Source organism: Schistocerca piceifrons, unplaced genomic scaffold (genome assembly GCF_021461385.2).
Source record: "Schistocerca piceifrons isolate TAMUIC-IGC-003096 unplaced genomic scaffold, iqSchPice1.1 HiC_scaffold_527, whole genome shotgun sequence".
NCBI lineage: Eukaryota > Metazoa > Arthropoda > Insecta > Orthoptera > Acrididae > Schistocerca > Schistocerca piceifrons.
In genome coordinates, this window is record NW_025728763.1 from 165285 (window position 1) to 173061 (window position 7777).

At 49.2% G+C, this 7777-nt stretch overlaps 2 non-coding genes across 2 annotated transcripts; one reads left to right on the forward strand and one right to left on the reverse strand.

The window, feature by feature from the left end:
* The first annotated feature begins 6626 nt into the window (after nt 1-6626).
* Trnap-ugg lies at nt 6627-6698 on the forward strand. The gene has a single exon. It is a non-coding gene; the product is annotated as a tRNA-Pro (tRNA).
* Nucleotides 6699-7299: 601 nt separating this feature from the next.
* Trnav-uac lies at nt 7300-7372 on the reverse strand. Its single transcript has one exon. It is a non-coding gene; the product is annotated as a tRNA-Val (tRNA).
* Nucleotides 7373-7777: the final 405 nt, after the last annotated feature.

Below are 7777 nucleotides of genomic sequence, written 5' to 3' on the forward strand. Positions count from 1 at the left end.
CATCAAGTTCTCTTTCGGCATCGGGATGATTCTGTAAGTACCGTGCTGCTTTCCAATGCTTCCAACACGTATACCAATGTTCGTGTTTACAACCTTCCACCGGAGGTGGATAATGTCTATCTTAAGGAGGGTCTACAGAAGTATGGTGATGTAAAGAGCATTCGCCTTGAACGCTGGTCAAGCCAACATCGCCTGCAATGTTACAGTGGTATTCGTTCAGTCGAAATGCACGTTAAGCAGAATATTCCATCTCACCTGCAGATCGGTGGATATCGTGTCCATGTAACATATAGTGGTCAGGTGGGCACCTGTTTTTTGTGCAATGAAAGTGGTCACGTGCGTACCGACTGTCCGCGGAGAGTTTTTGTTTTAAAAAATTCTCTCGAACAGCGTCGCAAGTTAACGGTCGCTGACCTCGTTGCAGGTGGTTCTGCTCTTGGTGTAGCACAGTCCAGTGGTAGTAGCGCCCCTCCACAGGTTTTGCGCACCCCTGATACAGAATTTCCTCCTTTGCGTGCTAAATCTGATGTTGTTCCGTCTGTCCCTCAGGTGGGTGTGCCACTTTTGAATAATAAGAGGCGTCGCCCACACGATGGAAATAGTACGGATGAGGATCTCCCTGAGATGCCCCAGTCCGAGCGACCGGCATCCTCCGAGCCACTGTGTACTGTAGCTGCTCCCTGCCCCCCTGAGGTAGCGGTTCCGGTGGCGGCTGCTGGCGCCCCTCCGGCCTCCGACGCAGCTTCTCTCGAGTCGGGTCGTCGGTCGGGCCTGTTGGCGCCGTCTTCCGAACCGACTTCGATGTCACAACAAGTGGAGCCGCGACAACTTCCTGCTTCGCTGCCCCATACCTCTGCCAGCGGAGCTGCTCCGCTTCCTTCCAACTCTGCGGCCTCGGACCTTCCTGCTCACGTTTCGCCTCCGTGCAGTCCATGTTTGCCGGAAGCTAGTGCAGGTGTTGACCATTCCGTTTTGTCGGATGTTTCCCCGCGACCCCGGATCCCGCATGTGGACCGGCGCGGGTGGTGTCGGATACAGAACTTGACCCTCCTACGTCACCGGCGGCTGAAGTTTCCTTGCCCGTCAGCCGACGCAAGTTACGCGTTCAGCCGAACGTTAATGCTGTTCGTAAAAAACCGAAACGTAAGGGATCCGCGGAACGGGGTAGCAGTCCCCCTCCCTCGGATGCCTCTGTCACCCCTGCTATGGACTGTGACGCTGGTGCGTCGGTGTAGGTGATTTGTTTTCTCGCTTTTCTCTCTATGGTTCAAGCATACACCTTTCTTACCTTAAATGTTAACCGTATTGAGTCCGACGTTCGCATTGCCTCTTTGCGGCAGTTTATTTACGACGCCTGTGCGGACGTAGTGTTTTTGCAGGAAGTGTTGTATTCTGATCTCTCTCTACCTGGATTTCAAACTGTTTTTAATGTCGCGCCGGAATATTCAACAGGAACTGCTCTTTTCTTTCGAGAGGGCATTCCTATTACTGACATTGAATTCCTAGACTCTGGCCGTGGGATTGGTTGTCGTCTTTTTGATCTCCGCCTCGTTGTTTTGTATGCCCCCTCTGGTTCGGGTCACACTGTGGCTCGATCGCGCTTTTATAAAGAAGAGCTTATTTATCTTTTGCGCCAGAGTCCTCGGAGTCTCCTGCTCGGAGGCGATTTTAATTGTGTTTTACGCCCTGCAGACCAGTCCCCCAATTTTAATTATTGCCGTGATTTACATGACTTAGTTCGTACGATGCATCTGCGTGATGTTTGGGAACACAAATATCCAACCCTGGTGAAATATACGTTTTTTACCGCGTCCTCATGCAGTAGACTCGACAGATTCTATTTATCTGATTTTTTATGTGATAAAATTCTTTCTGTCGATGTTATTCCTACTAGTTTTTCTGACCATTGTGCTTTTACTGCAACTGTAAATCTTAGTCGCCAACCTGCAAAACTTTATCGTTCCCAGTGGATGTTAAATGTTTCCCACCTTGCTGACAGTGCTATGGATGATGTTAGAAGTGGCGTGTGGGAGCGATGTCTTCGCTCTGTCCCGCGATACCCCTCCTTGCTGGTTTGGTGGACTGCGTTTGCCAAGCCCAAGATTCGTCAGACTTTGATTTTCTACTGTGCTGCTAGGACGCGTGATTTTAAGAACACGTATGAATATTACTACTCTGTCCTGCGTGAACTATATGACGCGGCGGGTACCTCTCCACTGCGGATCCATGATGTTCGTCGTATTAAAGCCAAGCTCTTGAGCCTTAAACGACGACAGATGGATGGTCTGCGAGTTAAGTCGAAACCTCACTCTCTTGTTGAAGGTGAACTGACATCCTTGTACCACCTGCTACGGCATCAGACTCGTCGTCGTCGCTCCTTCATCTCTTCTCTTACGGTGGATGATGGGCGACAGCTTATTGCACAGGAGGAAATGGTTCGTGCTCTTCATCAGTATTACACTAGTCTATATTCTGCCGATGATTCTGGTGAGTCTCTTTCGGATGATGTCTTTGGGGATCTAACTGCGACGATCGCGCCTGACGCGAACGGCGAATTTCTCCGGGAGTTCCAGGTAGATGATGTTTTCGATTTTATTGCTCGCTCTCCGTCCAGTAAATCGCCGGGTCCAGACGGCCTGCCTAAAGAATTTTATCTCCGTTTTTGGCCTCTTTTGGGTGACATTTTTACGCAGATTTTAAATGAGATTGTCAGGGGGATGGATGTGCCTGCCGATTTTAAAGTAGGGAAAATTGTTTTAATCCCGAAGTCCTCTGGTCGTTTATCTGCTGCCAATCTTCGTCCGCTCACATTGCTGAATTTTGACTATAAGACAGCTGCTAGAGCGGTCAATAGCCGGTTGTCTTCTCTGCTTCGGGGTGTGATTGGTGCACATCAATGTTGTTTTCATGATAGATCTATTCTGACACCAGTAGCCGAATATCGGGATGTTGTCTCGGTTGCGGCGGTTACAAACGTACATTGTGCCTTTGCCTTCCTTGATTTTTATAAGGCTTTTGATCACGTCAGTCATGTGTTTTTAGATCGTGTTTTAGGTACAATAGGTTTTAACGCTTCATCACGTGGTGTTCTTGGCAATTTGTATAGGGGAATAACAGCTCGGGTGTCAGTCAATGGGCAGCTGACGCCGCCCATTGCTATCCGCCGCGGAGTGCCTCAGGGTAGTCCGCTCTCTATGTCTTTATTCGTATTGTCGCTGGAACCGCTGCTTCGGACTATTGCTCTCAAGCTTCAGGGTATGTCCCTCTCTGGTGGGAAGCTCTCTGTTAAGGCATATGCGGATGATGTCGTTGTTCTCCTCCGTCAACGTGATGATATCCTGTTGTTGAAAGGGGCGGTTGATGCATACTGTCGTGTCTCTGGAGCGCGTCTCAATCAGGGTAAATGTAAGTTCCTTGATATTCGAGGATTTAGCGATGCTGACGTCCCTTGGGCCACTTTTGTCGATTGCCATACGTCCTTGGGGATTATCATTGATCGGTGTCCTCTAAAAATGGCGGCTCTCAATTGGAAATCTGTCACCGAGAAGATACAGGGGGCTCTGATGGTCCATGAGCAGCGCTCTGCTACCATTTTGCAAAAAGTCAGAATTTTAGACACCTACGTTCTATGTAAAGCTTATTATGTTGCTCAGCTGTTCCCACTTCCCATGATGGTGGCGAAAAGGTTGCGCCAATTGTCTAGCAGGTTTATATGGAAGGGCCATCTATTCAAGTTACGTTACGAGGTAATGACGAAACCGCGTCTCTCCGGAGGCTTGGGCCTCTCTGACATTACTCGCAAGGCGTCTGCTTTGTACGTCCGCCGAACGACTCTAATTGTTACGCAAGAAGTGACTTCAATTACATCCAGGCTTTTTACTGTTGTGCGTCCGGCGAGCCTTGCTCCACCTGTCGATGTCGGACGCCTAAATTTTAAGTTGAAACACATTCGGGAATTTTACATTGCGGTGAGTTACCTCGGTGACGTCTTCTTGCGGCGACCGGTGCCAACGACCAAGGGCTTGATTGCCCGCTGGGAGGGGCTGGCCGGTCCCAATCCAATAGAACTGGCGTCTCCATCTGTGTCCTGGAGGAACGTCTGGAAGAACGTTAGTCTGCCGATCCACTCTATGGCCGTGGCGTCCACGTGGTATAGGGTAATAAATAATTTGGTTCCCACCAATGTACGACTGCACCGTATTGGTCTTTCTGACACGGACACCTGTACTCGGTGTGGTCTCCTGGATACCCTTGAACATCGATTCACCTGCTGTGGGCACCTTGCTAATTGGCGTTGGCTCAGGAAACAACTTGCTTTTGTCACTAGGTCTGCTGAAGCCGCTTATACTATTGACATCATCGTCCGGCCCGATTCTTCCTTTTTTCCGCGGACGAAGCTCCATACCGTCATGTGGTTGATTGGCCATTTCGTACATTTTGTCAACAGTTGTCATGAAGAGGATGGACACCTAGCGTTTCGGCAGTACATGCTTACTGCTTACTGGCAGCGCTTGCGATTGCCAGGCCTCCGAGATGATTTTGCCAATATGCTTAGCCTGACATTTGAAAGAGAGGGTGTTGGCTAAGGTCACCTGTGTGAGCCATTTTCTTTTATACTGTTTCTGGATTTCCCGCCTTTATATATGTTTCTTCTATACACCAGGACTGAAGTTTTCGTGTTTTAATCTTTATTTCAGTCAGCAGTCTACATTATATAGTCATGTTTTTAGGATTTTAATTTCAGTACTGTAAAAAAAAAAAAAAAAAAAAAAAAAGTGGTTAGGACATTGCGTTGTGGCCGCAATATCCCAGGTTCGAATCCTGGTCACGGCAAATTTTAAAGTTTTGCCTTGCTGTCGCTGCAGTGACGATTGTGACTCAGTGTTTGAAATCACGGTGCCCTCTTCATAAAAAAAAAAAAAAAAAAAAGGGGTATGATTCCTGCTTCGGGTGCAGGAGGTCCCGGGTTCAAATCCCGGACGAGCCCTTGCGTTTTGTACAACGGTGCGGTAACAAATCGCATGGCGGCGGCTGTTTCGCGCATTTCCAGGCCTCCAAGTCAGCGCTAAAATCCGACAACCAGTTCTGAAACCGTTTCATGTTTCATTTGAGCCATGTGCACCCTGCTGATGGAACGTTTGAAGTTGATTTAAATGGTCACAGTAGAGATCGTAGCAAGTGTCTTGCTGAGTGCGACGAAAACGGGTTTCCGCCCGCAATCGAGCCGGGGACCTTCTGCGTGTTAGGCACGGCGCCTGGGCTCGGCGGCAGCTGCTGCTCTTTCCTTCCTTACGAGATACCGTCGATTCGCGCAGTCGTTATTGCAAAAGATGTCACCAAAGGCAATCGCTTCGTTAGCGGCACGGTGCCTGGGCTCGGCGGCAGCTCTACATGGAGGCACCAGCAGCCCAGCCAGGCCGCCGCCGGCACCGGTGCGCCACAGCCCAAGGAGTCGGCGGCCGCCCTGCAATGCCCCTGTCGTTGCATATTCCACCCGCCTCATATCCTCCCCATGTCTGACTCACTACCCCAAATGACACTGCAGTGGACGTGCTTATTACTATCGCTTTTGGAAGAACCAAGGCGCAGTATTCTAGTGTCGAACCGGTACTGCAAATTGGGATTAAGCAAAAATTTATTGTGTGGTCGAGCGACAGCTTCGGCTCGCTCTTCCTACATGATCGCTTCTTGTGCGGAATAATTCCTAGCTCGCCGATGGCTTCAGAGTTGGTCTTCTCGAAGTTTTGCTTTCGCACTGCATTCCGCAATCTTTTCGTTATGAGTTGTGTGCTTCGGTTTCCCGACTTTCTTGTGTTTAGTGCGTTTGGCTTCTCTTAACCCTTAGCCACCGCTTGCCGAAATTTCCACACTATCATCTGTCGATCTGCAGAGCTCGATGAAGGCATCGCGGCCGTTCCTGAGCTCGTGGAACGGTCGAATCTGTAGTTGTTTCCAGATCTCTCCCACACAACGGCCTCCCAGAAGCTTGGATTACAGAAGTACGCCACTACTCCCAGCCGGAGATTCACGATTGAAAGCAGAATGACATGAGCTACACGCAGCTCCGATTTTTTTTTTGTGTCTGACCTACTTTGAAAGACTTTGTAGTCGATTTACTTACTACTATCGCTGTTGGAAACCAGGTGATAACCGCACAGTATTCTAGAGACGATGAGGTAATGAAAATTTAGAATAAGTAAAACAGTATCAAAAGAAGTTGTGTGGTGGAGCAGCACATGCAATTCACGCTTCCTAGATATTCGTTACTGCATAGAATAATTCTTTTGTCTGCGGCGTCTTCAGTATCCGTCTTCTGGAAATTTTGCTTGCAGTATATTGTGCAATCTTTTCGTTACGAGTTGGTGCCTGGTTTCCCGATGTTCTTTTGTTTAGTGCATTCGCCTTCTCTTAACCCTGAGAAACCACATACCGAAACTGAGGCACTGCCGGCTGTTCATAAGCAGTGCTCGATGCAGTTATTTCGCTTTTTATTCGTTGCCTTTAATATTCTTCTCATCAGTGGTGAGTGCTGCCTGCAGAAAGCGTTTATCTTGCGAATTCACGTGAAAGTTTGTGTTCCCTGTGAGGCGCACTACTTGGGATTAACTTGACTGCTCCAGCCAGGTGGCTCGTTGGTCTAGGGGTATGATTCCTGCTTTGGGTGCAGGAGGTCCCGGGTTCAAATCCCGGACGAGCCCTGCCATTTTGACCGTGCTGAAGAGTAGGTGGAACTCAGCCCCGGTTGCAGCTCCTCAATGAAGAGTAGACGCCTGTTATAGCACGTGGATATAACAAGAATGCGGCACCAGTAAAGTACGTAGGTGGAATTCGGTAGAAAAGCAGACGGTAATTTTGCATGCAACGGAAAACAAGGTTGTCTTTGCGGGATATGTGCACCGTGAGTGGAGATTCAGCTTAATTGTGCGACAGTCTACCCTCATCTTACTAGCGACGGCAACAACCAAGGGGTGGCATGTAAGATTGAGCGTGGCTAAGAGTTTCTCATTATTAGTTAGCATCACACTTTGACAGAGCTGTGACAAGGCGAGTAGGGTGAGCTCAGGAAAGCCAGTAGCAAGCGCACTTGAAGTAGCCCTGAAGAACCGGATTATAAATTTTGCCAGCCATAATGGAGCTAGGGGCGTTCTCAGTTACCAAATACCGGTGCAATAAGAGAGCAACAGTATTTGACCGTAAAATGACGCCCTATCCGTCTAGCATACGACATTGCTTGTCTCTGCATACGCGGACGTGAGGTCATCTCGGAAATGAAATCCGAAATATAGATTAAAATTGTTGTGTTCCCGCCCGGGATCGAACCGGGGACCTTCTGCGTGTAAAGCAGACGTGATAACCGCTACACCACGGAAACGACGGTTCTTTTCATGTACCACCCGGAGACTCGTAATAGCAACAGTTTGTCTTCTGTGTTAGCAAGGGCATCGGCTACGAGCTCCCTCCGATTCGTGAAGTTCCTGTAGTAAAAGACGTCGATGGAAACAATCCAACCGCGACAGACAGGGAGAACGCTGGCTGAGCTGCAGCCCTACATGGTGAGACCATCAAAGGTGGCGTCATTCACATGCAGTGCGTTTTCGGAACGAATAGGCTCGTTGGTCTAGGGGTAGGAGTGCGGCTCTCGCAGCCGAGCGAAGCAGACGTGCGGTGTGTGCTCTCCGCTGTCAGAGAGGGCCCGCGCGCTTTGTTTACTTTTTTCGGCCGACACTAACGTGACGCCGTAGCGCTACAAGACCATGGCAAACCAATACAGAAGATC